A 14,889-nucleotide genomic window follows, 5' to 3' on the forward strand; every position below is an offset into this window, starting at 1 on the left:
ACAAAAAGTCTAAATTTTTAAATGCCCTAAAACCTTTTCATGTTTGTGTTTGAAATTTTCTCAAGCTATATGGGTGTGTATAGCATTAGAACGGTTTGCTTCTGATTATTCCAGTGAGTTTCTAACTCATTAACTATCTGGGCCTTCCACACAGCAATACAGAGGGGTCCCTTTGGTTTGGTTTGGTTTTTAAAATATTTATTTATTTATTTTGAAAGAGAGAGCAAGGGAGGGGCAGAGAGAAAGAGGGAGAGAGAGAAACCCAAGAGTCGGATGCTTAACAACTGAGCCAGCCAAGTGACCCTGGAGAGGTCCTTTTCAACATGTTTCCCACTCTTGGTGTCTCAGGTTCTCTCGTATATAAAAGGCAACATCAAGTAATGACACCGGCTCTTCATCCGGTTTGTAAAAGTGCGTCTGAAAGCAATTCCAAATGAGGAGAACCAAAATATTTGGAGTAATGTCAGCATCTCTGGTAGAGTAGACTACAGTCTCCCCTGGTGACCACTTTAAAATGCAAATCTCTTTAGTTACCTAAGCTCTGGCTGGTTTTTCTTTTCTTTTTTTTTTTTTTTTTTTTTTTCATTCTCACTAGTTCACACTCACTGTTTGTAGGACTCTAAACATACATTTTGCCTCTCCTACAGGTATGTCAGCCACGGCCAACTTACTGACACAGTGACAAAAGGTACCTCGCATTACTAGACGCCTCACAAAATACACAAATGACAGAATCCTTGCCCTCTAGGGAGGATAAAAAGACTAATGGAAGAAATGGTATTTTCACCAATGCACATATTAATATTTGACTTGATTAAAAAATGCTCATCTAAAGAAAAATAATTTCCCTTGAAGTCAAGAAGTTTGACGATAGATCTAACAGTAAAAGGAGAAGGAAAAAGGTCGTGGGACTAATACTAATAATTGGCACTTATGTTGGTACTCTTTCTATGTTCAAAGCAGTTTTTGAAATATTAACTTGTTAATTTTCCCAACGTTCTTGTCAAGCTTATAGAGCTTTACACTGTTCTGATGTTCCCTCCAGTATAATCCCATGTAATATGTGAACGCTCAATTGATTTCTGCACACAAACACTACTGGAGGTCTGATCAGCCCGCATGGCATCTGATACCCAGTCAGCTCCCAAACTTTGCTGCAAAGAAAAGATGGAACTTCCTGCCTTGTTAGTCCAAAGACCCACTCCAGAGTGAAGGGTCTGCCTAGAAAAAGGATTATCACTTTCAACACCTATTCAGATTTCATCAAGAGGGCTCTTTCTATTTCTTGCCATTTAAATCGTGAGTCCCTCAATCAAACGGACTGTGTATTTTTTTTTTTAATTTTTTTTTCAACGTTTTTTATTTATTTTTGGGACAGAGAGAGACAGAGCATGAACGGGGGAGGGGCAGAGAGAGAGGGAGGCACAGAAGCGGAAACAGGCTCCAGGCTCCGAGCCGTCGGCCCGGAGCCCGACGCGGGGCTCGAACTCACGGACCGCGAGATCGTGACCTGGCTGAAGTCGGACGCTTAACCGACGGCGCCACCCAGGCGCCCCAGGACTGTGTATTTTTCATGTCCGTTCCCAGGATCACCTGGGCCATGTGCTGGCTCAGAGTGATACTTAATAAACGTGCACTGAACAATAAAAATGAAGTCTTTATTGAGAACCTATTGTTGAACTGTGAAGAATAAATAGCATGTGGTATCTTTCCTGCCCTCTGGAAACTCAGCACAGAAAAGGAAGCAGGACTCAGGCGTGGGAAACAACTAGATGCAGAATACAACTAAAAGCCATGATGTGTGGCACCAGAAATGAATTCTGGGGGCGGGGGTTGAATTATATACATTTGTCTTCCCAACCCATTAACTTCACCTCCTTCCTTTGCGTTTATGCAAGTGTGTCTAACCAACTTTTGACCTGCACTAAATTGTTACAATGGTAAAATATTAACATCTCCTAGACTGCTTAATACAGAGACCTCCCTCATTTGGAAATGACATACATACAAAACCAATTCTTTCTGTGTAAAACAACAACAAAAACACAGAAATAAACACACACACAGAAACACACACACACACAACTTTAATTCTCACCCTTAGTCTAAATTAAAGCTCCAGGATGTTTTGAAGAAAAAGTAAAAGAGCTCCAAGCTCTAACTGAAATTTTGTAAGACTTCTCTGGGTTTGAGGAAAGTTGATTTCTGAAAGAGAGTTTTATTGAATTCTTCTTAAGGTGGAAATCTGTGATTCCTTCTCTTTGCGCGGGAGTTGTGTAGCAATAGTCGAAACCCATACCCCCAGTACACATTTCAATCCGCTGTGCTTTTCCCAGGGTATTCTGAATCTTGTCAAGATATTCTAGAGGTGCCATAAACAGTCATGTCCAAAACAGAATTTATTCTCTTCCCCTAAGCCCAAGCCTGTTCTTCTTTCCAGCTATGAAGGCCACCAAGACTGGGCACACCCGCGAGCCTTCCCTGTCACGAACTGCATCTCATCAGCCACAGAGTCCTACCTATTCAGCCCCCTCCGTACCAGTCCAATCTTCCTCCCTGCCATCCACACTGTCTCAAGCTCTGTCTCAGGATCAAGGGCAGAGCGTCAGTCTGTCCATTTCATCTTCCTTTCCCCCACCCCGCCTAACTACAGCCTCCAGACTCTCCTCTCTTCAAGTCCACCTTTACTTCAGTACCTGTACACCTGCAGATTTATTGTCTCTAAGCTCCAAATACACCCTTCCCTGCCCTTCTTGGAGATACTGGAGCTGAACCCAAGTAAAGGTTTCTCTTTTGCGAGGAGGCACGGTGTCAGCCTTGTCAGTAGAGGGCGCTGGAGGGAGACTGCAAGACAAGAGTCTTGCCTTCCTGGTTCCAGAGTTTTTCTTCCTACCAAGCATTGCACGTAGCTTCCTTCCCTACGGGCTACTCCTTCGCCAGTGATGCGCTGGAGGTCTGCGAAGCAAACCCTCCCACGAGTTCCGTCCCCACTCCCGCAGGTGGCTTCTGCTCGCCAGCCCAGCCTGCATCACCTCCGTGAACTTCTCTGCCTTTCCCTGGTCCACACTAGACGAATCCCAGCCTTGGCAGTGGGGAGGGATGCCTCCTCCAAGTCTGTTCCTAGCATGCATGCTCCCTTGGCCCTGTAAGAAATGACTGCTCCCTACATCTTATTCCTGTACTCTTGATAGCTCTCTTTACACGTCTTAGGAGGTAATACCCTTTAACTAGCTAATAATTTGTATGCGGTATTAAATTTTCCCTGTTCAAATTGCTATGAGCCTTTGGTCTCCTGGCCGAATCCTAACTGGCTCACTACTTCTGTTCTAAATATAAATCAAATCATATCAACCCCTGCTACAAATCTGCATGGACTCCTCATCGTGTATAACAGGAAATCTAGATTATCCTTGGGTCCAAAACAAAAGTCTAATTGGGAACTATAATCACACAGTTTGACCGTCTCCACAGATCACACGAACCCAGTCAAGATTCCACGGCTGCTTGCTTTTGTGTTTGGTGGGCATGGCGTTGGACCACATGATACCAGGGGGGACGCAGACGTACCCTCCTTCCCGTGTTTGTCACAGCTCACCTCCCACGGGAGCTGCTGGAACACAAGCCAGAGGCACCCATTCACTGCCCACCAAGCTCCAGGGTACCCACGGACGAAAGCAACCCAGCCACAGCGGTCCTCCGTTTCCCCCATCATTCCGCCTCCATCCCCAACGGCCTTCAGCACGCTCTCTGAAACGACAGATAGCAGTCCACTGAAAGAATTCAAGGCATGTTGCAGACAAACTTTTCTCCTTGTTTAAGTCTTCTCAGAAATGGCTGGTTCTGTTTCACTTCAAAAGGCCTCCGGCCGCCTGGCAAAAAAACAAACAAACAAACAAAAAAAAAAAAACCATAGTCCTGGGCTGCCGTATCTCTCCCCCTCTCCCACAGACATCACCAGGAGCCCAATTCATCACATCGTTAACAGCACCCTTCAGATTCATCTGTCAGGGCAGAGGACCCAGATTAAAAATGAAACGACCATTTCCCTTGCTTGACCAGGGGAGACCCAGGCCGCCAAATTTCCATCCCTATCACTGGGGAACAGGACTTTAGGAAATAAATAATAAATGCTTTCGGACCTCAGGCCACGTAGCCTAGAATACTTAGGGGCTTCTTATCTTCGTGCAACAATTATTCCAGTTAATAGGTTAAGGGGTATATATATGAGATTACCGGTAATCCTTTCACACTGTTGTTCAGCACTTACTTGAGATGCAGGGCACACATATTTAAGAATTAGCACCCCTCTCTCCTCGCTCGTACCCTTAGAGTGATACCACTTCCTGCTCTCTTCCCTTGCAGAATAGACACAAAGAATAGTTACAGTAGGGAGGTTATTACAATCAGGCTCTTTTATATCTTTTAGGCAATTACAGGCAAAGACAAGAGTGCCTGATGCACAGCATTTTCAGAATTTGTAATTTTGGCATCTCATCTTGCCAAGCCGTGATAACATCCAGATGTTGCCCTATTGAAAGGTGTTAAATAGAATAAACCTCGAGCCAAGAGTACTTCCATGTTTTATTTTGGGGGCTTCCAAAATGTAAAGTATATCATTTTGTTTTTTTTTTAAATATCAGAACTTCCATAGTTTAGGAAATAACGTTCTGGCCTGCGTGATGTCTTAGTGTCTGATGATAATAATGGCAGCAGTCATGTTTTATTGCTTTAACATGCATTTATATAGTGCTTACTATGTGCTTTTCAAATATCTACTTATTTAATTCCCTCCATACCCTATGCTGATACAACCACCTTCACCACAGATTTCCCCAGATTAATGGTCTAATTCCAGTTGGATGCTTATAAAATGCCGCTTCTTCCAGGGCTGTTTGCATGTAATGGGAAAGGAATGGCCACTCACTGAAGGCTTGCCAGGGGCTTGGAAAAGGCAGTCTTCATAAATCCATGAAGAAAAGGTACATGCTCATTCACAGAGTTTGCCTGAGAATTCGGGAGGAAAAAAAATTAAATCCTCAAGTCAACCCTTACGAATCACATCCTGGATACAAGTTACCTGGAGACATTTGGAGGTGGCAGGGTTTTTTTCTAGAATGGGCTACCCAGGCTGTAAAAGGGCTGCCCACTGTGCTCACTCAGCGAGTCCTTACTGAGCACCTGGTTGGTAGTGGGGGCCTCTGTACTCAGTGCCCCTGTGGCCTCGCACACCTGGGTCAGGCTGCGTGCCAGGTGCTGGCAGAAAGGATGGCGCAGGGTGCTAGGGGAACGCGTAGGAAGGACACATAGCCCAGCCTTCAGATAGCCAAGGATGGCCTCCCTAAGTCCAAGCAATGACCTGAAAAATGAAAAATAAAGCATTGCGTTGCCAACCCGACAGAGCCTTTTGTTTTTGCTGCCTCTGACCTTGAGATTGTCCTCTTGAGTTAAACACCTGGGGGTGGAGGGTTTAACTTTGAAAGTCCAGTGTCAGAGGCACCTCCTTAGATTTGTCCCATTCTGGAATGCTTCTTTAAATAAGGCTGGCATTCTCACTAGTTCCTTATCCCAGGAAGGTTCTTTATGACATTCCCCAGCTCCTCTCAAGAGCCAACATGTGAACTTTCTGGCTCTTCAACAGGCAGATGCAGATGGAACCCACAAACCTCTTTCCCTCACGTACCTAGAGCCTGCAGAAGAGACAGAAAGATGCGGACCTTAGATTCATCTGCCATCTTCCCCCCATAACTCGGGCAGCTGGAACCAGTATGAAAAGCAGCTTATCCTGGGGCAATTGCCGCTTTCTCCATGGATACAGCACGAAGCCAAGAGGTGTAGGCTATTGTATCCCAAGGACTGGGGATGAGGGTAGGGGGAGATGACCCTGGGTCACGATCAAGAATTAAAATTTAGGGGCTGTTCATGGCACTAGTACCCTAAGAATTTTCAAGTCACTCAAAAAGCCAATATTCCAAAATCCAGCTACCATGTCTAAGCCAGGCAGGAAGAGAAGAGTGAGACTAAGTGCCTAAGAGAGGAGAACCACCAGAGATTTATGTGTAGGGAGCTTCAGAGCAGGAGGAAGAGAGGAGAGCCCTGAAGAAACTCCACAGAGCCAAGGAACAAGCAGCTACAGAGGACCAATATAGGATCTCTGCAACTAGGACAGGGCCGTGCTCTGAAGTTTCAGGGGAGGCCAGAAGGCTGCCAACACACTCACTTCACAGCTGGCAGGAGAAGGAAAAAAACACACAGGAAAACCTCGAATTGCGAGTACTTTGTCCTGCGGGTGTCCCGCAAGATGGGCAAACATTTCTAATAATTTTTTTTCATGTTTTCTTTATTTTTGACAGAGAGACAGAGCCCAAGTTGGGGAGGGGCAGAGAGAGAGGGAGACACAGAATCCCAAAGTAGGCCCCAAGCTCTGAACTGTCAGCGCAAAGCCCGATGCGGGGCTCGAACACACAAGCTGCAAGATCATGACCTGAGCCGAAGTCAGACAGTCAACAGACGGAGTCAATCAGGCGTCCCACGTCTCTAATAAATTTTAAAATGATAAATGAGTGATGTCTTGCAATACGAGTAGTACATGATGCTAAACATCATGTGATCACGACTGAGCCAATGGTTCCTCTCTCTCTCTCTCTCTCTCTCTCTCTCTCTCACTGTGGGATTGTGGGTGATTGTCAATGCAATGTCACATTTCCGTGAAATCCTCAAAAGGAAGCAAAAACAAGTGTCATTGGATAGGTTCCTTGTTAAAGTTGCAAGAAAAGAAAGATTCCATTGAGTCAAGAGATAGCAGTTATTCCATTAGTGATAGTGAAAGTCGTCCTACACAATAACCCTCCTCTTTCTTGTCTCCCTCACACCAGCCACAAAGGTTTTCAAAGATAAGTTCAGGTGAATTTGTTTATTTTTCTTTCTATCTTGTATTTTCTTTATTATTTTGTACTATATGACAGAACTGTAATCATTTGACTGTTCATAATCATATATGACTATTTTTGGGTTGTGGAACAAATCATCTGCGTTCCCATTATTTCCTATCGGAAAGTTCGCTTTGAGATACAAGTGCTTTGGATTACAAGTGTGTTTCCGGAATGAATGATTCTTGCAAACCATGGTTTTACTGTACTCAGTTGCTCAGTATTAGCCTCTGCAGAGACGCTTCAGAGCAGAAGCCCCTGGCCAGGAACACGCTGCCATGTCTGGTCACAGATGCATGTTCCAAACCACCCCATTTCTAAGCTACTCAGATTGGCCGAGATCCACACTTTACATGACCTTACGACAACCCTACCCCAAGCGTGTCTGGAATGAGGCGAGAAGAAAAACGTTCCCTTCTAACAACAACAACAACAACAAAATCATGACACTGAATATAGTTCAAAAGAGTTTTTGAGAGCACATACAGTTTGAAGACACAAGGATGACAGACACAAGGCTCTGCCTCCCTGGAAGAGCTCACACAGCCCAAAGTGAAAGGTCTATCGATCAAAATAATTGAACAATAATCCAGGCTCTCATTCATTCAACAAACATCCCCTGCTCACAGCTCGAAGGTAAAAATATACGCGGTCTTATGTGAGTACAGAGATGCTACCGCTCTACCAAGGAGACCCCAGAAGAAGTAGAAAGAAACTGAACAATTCCAGCTGAGAAAGGATTGTAATATGTGTTGGCCAGCCCTACTCGGAAAGTCCCTATATCAGGGGGAAGGTGAGACTGGGATCCTTATAATTACCTGGGAAGAGACGTGACATTTATTTAAAAAAAAAAAAAATCTGTGTCCATGAAGACTGTCAACTTTTGGAGGGCAAGAAAAATGCTCTCCTCACCCCACGACCCCAGCTTTTCATTAGTACCTGGTACATAATAGATAACAAATATATATATTTATGTGAACTGACCTGAGGCTCCTGTTTTTCTAATTTTACAAATGGCATTGAGGACTGAAAAACAATGAAATGCAAAGGAATAAGGCTAGTAGTTCGACTTTAAAAGTCTTTTTAACTCCTTTTCTCTATTCCTCATAGACAAAGAAGACTGAAGCCTGGCCTTAGGTTTGATTTTGTATATATTTTTAAAACTCCATTATGGAAACTGTCTTGAAAGGTCTGGAAAACAAGTTCTGGGAGGCTGCAGAGGGAGAAAGAGTCAGAAGCCAGGGGGCAGCAGGTGGTCCATGGATGTTTGTCACACATTTGTTCCAGACATTCATCACAAGCTCAGCAAGGAAATGACAAGCTTGCCCAATCAATAACGCTTCTATTGGGTTTCATCTCTTTGGATTTGCAGAATAATTTGGTAATTCTGCTTCTCAATCCTGCACATCTTGAGCAAATGAGGATGATTATGGGTGTCTCAGCCCATTCGGCTCTTTATCTGAAAGCTGCCCATCTCCTGTGATAAGTCAGCTTTCTCCCCAGATGTACAAGGTGTTTAAGAGGGATTATTCCTTTGTTCCCTCCTAAAGATGGAGGAAAGTCTACCTCATGTCCCCATCATCATGGGCCCATCTGACTATCTAGCCGGGTTGGCCCTGGGGCTCACCACCACAACAGCACAAAGGACAGCGCCAAGAGGTGACTTTTTAAGTATCACGCCGATCCTGCTGCAACCTTGGAAGCGTCATTCCGGCAGACAAGAAATCACTGCTGGAGGCCCCACTGAGTTTCTCAACAGCAGAAAGTATTCGAGTGTGCTGCCTGAGTACCCCAGGCCGACCCTGGGGAGCTGCCTTTATTCATTAATAGCAGTTCCTGAGTCTTGCCAGTTAATAGAAGATGCTCTCCAGAGACATGAGCCATCACTCCTAATTTGGCGTCAAGGATTTTGATTGCAACCTGGAGACTCAGAATTTAAGAGCGGGGGCAGGCAGAGAGAAAGCCCGGCAGAGGAGGAGGCCAGGAAGAGGGGAGGGTCGGGGAAAGGAAATGGACGGAGCAAACTGAAGAGGGACAGACACACAGAGAGAGGCAGACACAAGGAGGGGAAAGAAAACACAGAGCGGAGATGAAATAAAGGAGAGACTGAGCGGAAACATTTTTCAAAGCAGAGCTCGTCATTCTCTTTGCAGACTTGTTAGTTGCAGGTTTCTAATGCCACTGATGAGGCGTGGCTCAGATGCTAAGGGCTGACAGTGGTTGTTTCCTCAAGGACCCGCTGAGTGGAGCAGAGCACGGGGTTGGGCCAGCAGATGAACTGAAAGGAAAAGGGAGCTAGCTGCTTTTCGATTTGGAGAATGATATCCAGGAAGGAGCGAAGTTATCCAGGGAGAGGGCAGCATGCATTCAGGGCGGACTCCAAAGAATTGTGGGGTAAAATGTTTGTGGGAAATAATTTGAGGGTAAGGAGGGGAAAATAAAGGCATATATCCATATTATCATGTCTGTGCTTGCTCATTGGGTCTCCTTTTCTTCTCGTCCCCTCATTCTTATTGTGTCCCTATGTGCACAGGGAGAAAAAAAAACCTAAGGGTTCACCATGTTTCCAGCAAAAAGGGAGAGAAAAAAAGATGAGTAATTTCCATAATATATTATTACATCAGGAAAATTTAAATTTAGTGTTATAAATCTTTTTTGTTCACCAAATATGCTGTCAATTTGAAGAACAACTATTTGGTTCTTTCTACTTTATCGTGTGTGAGCTTAATTAATCACAAAGGAATCCTCTGCAAACCATTTTCCAGCCCAAGAGACAATTGTTTTCTATAGCACGATGTTTCCTTCTAACTAAGGATGGCACTAAACGGGAGAAAACATTAAAACCCTGATGTGCATCATAATGAACTCCATGCGAAGTAGTTATATTAATGTAATGGAGTTGAGATCTTAATTGCACTCGTGTTTATATTTGCAACCTCCTTTTTTAAAGCCTTTTTATTTTACTAAATGATTTGAACGACGAGGTAGGAGAGGTTACTTGGCCTGCTAAATAGAGATGGGTTTCACCACGCTAAAGGAGGAAAAATGAATCTGGGAGGGAAGACTGGCTAATTTAATTTCGTAAAGTAGGTTTTATTCTCAGTTGATAATGGCTAAAATTGCTCTGTGAAAGCAGTCTTTCCCGAGCCAGAAAATGTTCCCTGGACGCTTAAAAAGAAGCATGTCCAACAGCCCTTTTTTTGTTCCTCCCTATGACAACCATTAGCTGCCACGGAAAAACCTCCAGCTCCAGTGCTGAATCCTGTATGAAGCAATTTAGGCAGATGCATCCTCTGGCCTCTGATTGAAAGAGCTGATAGATGGTAGCATACCTCCCAGCCAAACTCAGGATGGGATAGACTGCACAGTAGGAGGTGGAGGGAAAACCCTCCATAAAGCCTGATATGAAATAGGCATTCAATTAAGAATATTGCCCGATGAATGAAACAACGAATGAGCGAGCGAGTTAGTGAGTGGAGCTGTCAGGACTTTAGTCAGAGGATGGGACCCTCCCCTCTCAACTCTTTTCCTTGTTCCTGTTCATCAGACACAGACTAAGAGGAAATATGCTTACCTTTTCTAATTAAAACTCATTAATGTGGACACTGGGCAAATATTACACTTCCCTCCCATAGCTCAGCCAGGAATTATCCTGCCATGTGCTGGCTGTTATCAAACAGAGAGGGTGGTGGTGTTGTCCAGTTATGTGGTGCCTTTCTGAGATTTTTTCTCTTGGGTCTTAAGACTTAGAGTTCCTGTTCTCCCCCAGAGCCATATGTTAATATATGGATACCAATAATCAAATAAACCAACCTTGTGCTCTTTGTTGGGGGCTGCCGGGGAACCCAGGAAGTCCTGCAGTCAGCCTCTAGCACCTGCACTGAGCCAGGCAGGCAGAGATGATGTACTCACCCTACCCTTGACTTTATCCTATGGCCACCTTCTTCTCCTCCTCCCCCTCCCATCCCCCTCCTTCTTCTTCTTCTCCTCCTTCTTCTCCTCCTTCTCCTCCTCCTTCTCCTCCTCCTCCTTCTCCTCCTCCTTCTCCTCCTCCTTCTCCTCCTCCTTCTCCTCCTCCTTCTCCTCCTCCTCCTCCTCCTCCTCCTCCTCCTCCTCCTCCTCCTCCTCCTTCTTCTTCTTCTTCTTCTTCTTCTTCTTCTTCTTCTTCTTCTTCTTCTTCTTCTTTTGACTCCAGCACATTTCTTTGTTTATTTATATATTTGTTCATAGCGTACTCAATGTGGGTTTTGGGTTATGATAATCAGATCCTTCTCTTTTTCTTTTTCTTCTTCTTCTTCTTCTTCTTCTTCTTCTTCTTCTTCTTCTTCTTCTTCTTCTTCTGACTCCAGCACATTTCTTTGTTTATTCATATATGTGTTCATAGCTTACTCAATGTGGGTTTTGGGTTATGATAATCAGATCCTTCTCTATGGAGGAAAAAAAAAAGAAAAGAAGAATGAAGGGAAAGGGATAAAGAGATGTGGAGTTGAATTAGAGACTGTGATGCTTTCAATCATTCAAAAACATTCGTGTTTTCTCATGGAATGCCTGGCACTGTACTAGGTGCCGGCGAGTTTAGGGCCCAGTAGAGGAGGCAGATGGGAACACAGAAATAATTATAAAGCTTAGAGTAGGACCACATACCTATGAACAAAATGCCATGAAGCAAGTAGAAAGAGCCAGTAATTCTACCTGGGGGGATTCCTGTCAGCCTAAGGTGAGAAGTCATTTGTCAGTTAGAGAAGGGGAGAAAGGCTATCCCCAAGAGAGGAGGCATCACATGCAGAAGCACAAAGCCATGAAAGGGTATGAGAAGCCCCATCTGGCAGAATATTGGTATGCTTGGGGTGGGGAGACGTTGGAGGGACCGAATTTGAGGAATAAGAAGTCAGTCACGGTCAGATTTGTGAGCGCCTCAAATAACAACCTAGGGAGTTTAGCTATTTGCCCTTGGCATTAGGAAGCCAGGGGCAATATCAAAACCAAGACAACCATGTGGTCAAGTTTACTTTCTCCAGAGAAGCCTCTTTGGGTTGGAGAGAAAGAGCAGCCAATGGGGCTCAAGTTTGATGAGCCATGTTGAGAACAAAGATCAACAGACAGGTATATAGATATGTGTGAGCTGGGATGGCAGGGTTTTTCTAAATGATTGGACACAGAATTGGGAATGATAGTAATGAGCTTGGGATATGGGGGGTGGACACCAGCCTCATCGAATACAGACGAGAAGTGGAAGGGGACATGTAACCAGGGTGGAGGACAGTTACGTGCGAGGTGCCCGTAGGACATCCAGGTGGGTAGCAGAGAGCTAAAAATACAGAGTTTGGGGATGGCACTGAGAGAATTAGATTTGACATTTTTGCATATAAATAGTACCTAAAAAGTTATAAGGAAGACAAGATCACTCAGGACACGAGCATGTACAATACGGACAGAAGAAAATAAGGAGCTCTGAGGTTGGGAGTTTTTTTGTTTTTTTTTTAATGTTATCAAGGGAGTAACTACATCTCCTTTTCTGGAGGTTTTTTTAAAAATGCGAGCCTCTCCTCTTCCTAAGGTAGTTTTGGGTAGCTATTCTAACAGGCAGACCTACCTGCCAGGTGATCTTTAAAATGAGCTCAGGTGGCTGCAGTCAGACACCTAGACGCTTTATGTTGTGTTAAAAAAAAAGCACTGAACAATAATATTAGCAAGAGGCCACCTCTCAGTGCTTGGGAAAGAACAGCTAATATCCCCCAGGGGACCAATGTCATGTTTGGAAGAAGCGGCAGAGGTAAGGAACTGGGCTGTGTGCCAGTATAAAGTGGTGTCTTAAGGCTGTTTAAAATACATCAGAAGCTATGAGTGTTGCTTTAAAAAAAAAAAAAAAGGTCAAATGGTAAGAAGTACATTGCTGTCTGTAATATATAAATGTGAAGGCTAGAGACTGCCGCTAAATTCACGTAGATGAATGACTCCAGGAGTCAGGGGAGAGTGGCATGTTTAAAGAATCAAGAGAACAAAGCAAGTGAGACAGAAGGGAGAAAGGCAGGGAAGCGAAAAGTCCTTGGAAGGGAATAGAACACAAGGGCAAGGGAGAAGTAGCCAGTAGGAGCCAGTGTCGCAGGTCTGATTGGGAGGCAGGGACCAATGTCACCAAAATAGCCAGACAAAGACAGAGAGTGACCAGAGAGTGTTGAGGAAGAGACGAGATTAAGGGCAGGCAGGATTTCTTGCGGTCAAGGGTAGAGACATACAGTTGAATAGAAAAGTAAAGATGGCTGCCGCATCAATACGGTTCTGACCTAATAGACTGGAAGTCAGAAGCCCTCAGCTCACACACTAAGCTCTGACAGGGACTGTGAGGACACAGGCAAGTGTCTGAATATATTTGCATGTTTGTTTTCTCCTTTGTAAAATGGGAACAATGATACCTTTTTAGGATGTTTGAAAATTCAATGAGATGATACAGAAGTTCCAGACCAAGCATACTGTAAGTGCCTAATAGAGACTTTTTTAGCAATTGGACAAATGAATAATGGCCAGATTGTGAAGAGTTTTGCTGATTGGGGTTGAAACAGAGGTAAAACCTGAAGGGTTGACCAGCTCCCCAAGGAAGAAAAAAGAAAAGAAGTAATTTATGTATGTTATGGTTGAATTGTGTTTCTCCCCCCGCCCTCCTGCAAAAGAAAAAAAAAGATATGCTGAAGTCCTGAGCCCAGGACCTCAGAATGTGACCTTATGTAGAAATAGGGTCTTTATAGATTTAGCCAATTCCAGATGAGGTTGTTAAGGTGGAACCCCATCCAATCTGACTCGTGTCCTTATAAAAAGGGGAAATTTGGACACAGACAGAGGACCGTGTCCACATTTGGAGGCAGGAAAATTGGACATGCACAGAGACAGGATGATGGGAAGACACAGGAGAATGCCATGTGAAGACAGAGGCAGAGATCATGGTTATGCTGCCACAAGCCAAGAAACACCAAGGATGGATGGCCCCCACCAGAGGCTAGATGAGGCCAGAGTGGTTTCTTTCCCCCCCCCCCCGCCCCGCCCCACCACACTTCAGAAGGAGTATGGCCTTGCCAACTTCTTGGTTTTGCACTGCTAGCTTCAGAACAATGAAATAACCGATTTGTTATTTTAAGCCACCCAGTCTTGGTATTTTGTTAAGGCAGCCTTAGGAAACTAATATAACATCTAAGTGCAGAAAAATATCAAGAGGGAGGTAGGCACCCACACTGTGTGCCCAAACCTGCCATCAACAGTTTCAACAGCAGGACAACTTGGCCTTGCAATTCTGTACATCGTCACTACCCAGGATTCTCTTGACTGCAGTTCAAGAGACAATATGCCATCAACCTGTGTGTCTGTGGGATGACAGCCGGCAAGGTTGGAGGGAGAAGGTGAAGTGGTGAAGGCAAGTCCCAGGCAGGCCAGAGGCTGGGGCCACAGAAGGTGATTTCCTACGAGGGAAGAAGCCATTCTATTTGTCCAACTGACAAAGAAACAGCAACATAGATGAACGACAAACAAGACGAATGTAGAATACGGTGCCATTTGTGTCCTTTGTAAAAATCGTAGCATTCACATTATTCTGGCAGAAAACTCAAAATAGAAACCTTTGTCATGCTTACTTACCAAGTTACTAATGAGGCACAGGGAGAATTAGGAAATCAGGCAACACAGAGAAACATTTATAACAGACAGAATTTTGAAAACTCAGTAAGAAGTTCAATTTGTATGGTATTTGGGAATGGGTTTACCCCTCTGGAGGGAAGGGGGGGAAGGGAAGTTGGTGCCAGGCCCTTGCTAAGCATGGACACAGGCACCTTGTTTCGTCTCTCGACGGCTCCGTTTCACAAGCAGTGAAACAGGCCCAGACAGATTAAGAAATGGGCCTAAGCTGATGAAATTCAGGGCTGGGATTTATACCCTGATATGCCTGACTCCCAAAGCAGGACCTCTTCCCCTCCCCATG

At 44.5% G+C, this 14,889-nt stretch overlaps 2 long non-coding RNA genes across 2 annotated transcripts in view; both read right to left on the reverse strand.

Moving 5' to 3' along the window:
* Nucleotides 1-2,069: 2,069 nt before the first annotated feature.
* LOC131497752 (uncharacterized) lies at nt 2,070-5,779 on the reverse strand. The gene is made up of 2 exons (XR_009255136.1): nt 4,925-5,779; nt 2,070-3,747 (listed from the first exon to the last, which is right to left on the reverse strand). It is a non-coding gene; the product is annotated as an uncharacterized LOC131497752 (long non-coding RNA).
* A 5,272-nt stretch (nt 5,780-11,051) lies between these two features.
* Nucleotides 11,052-14,889, reverse strand: part of LOC131484920 (uncharacterized) — a 73,909-nt gene continuing 70,071 nt past the window's right edge. Inside the window, exon 9 of the long non-coding RNA XR_009248502.1 lies at nt 11,052-11,353. This is a non-coding gene — a long non-coding RNA (uncharacterized LOC131484920). The remainder of the gene's footprint in view (nt 11,354-14,889) is intronic.

The sequence above is a fragment of the Neofelis nebulosa genome, chromosome 1, assembly GCF_028018385.1.
Source record: "Neofelis nebulosa isolate mNeoNeb1 chromosome 1, mNeoNeb1.pri, whole genome shotgun sequence".
Taxonomy (NCBI): domain Eukaryota; kingdom Metazoa; phylum Chordata; class Mammalia; order Carnivora; family Felidae; genus Neofelis; species Neofelis nebulosa.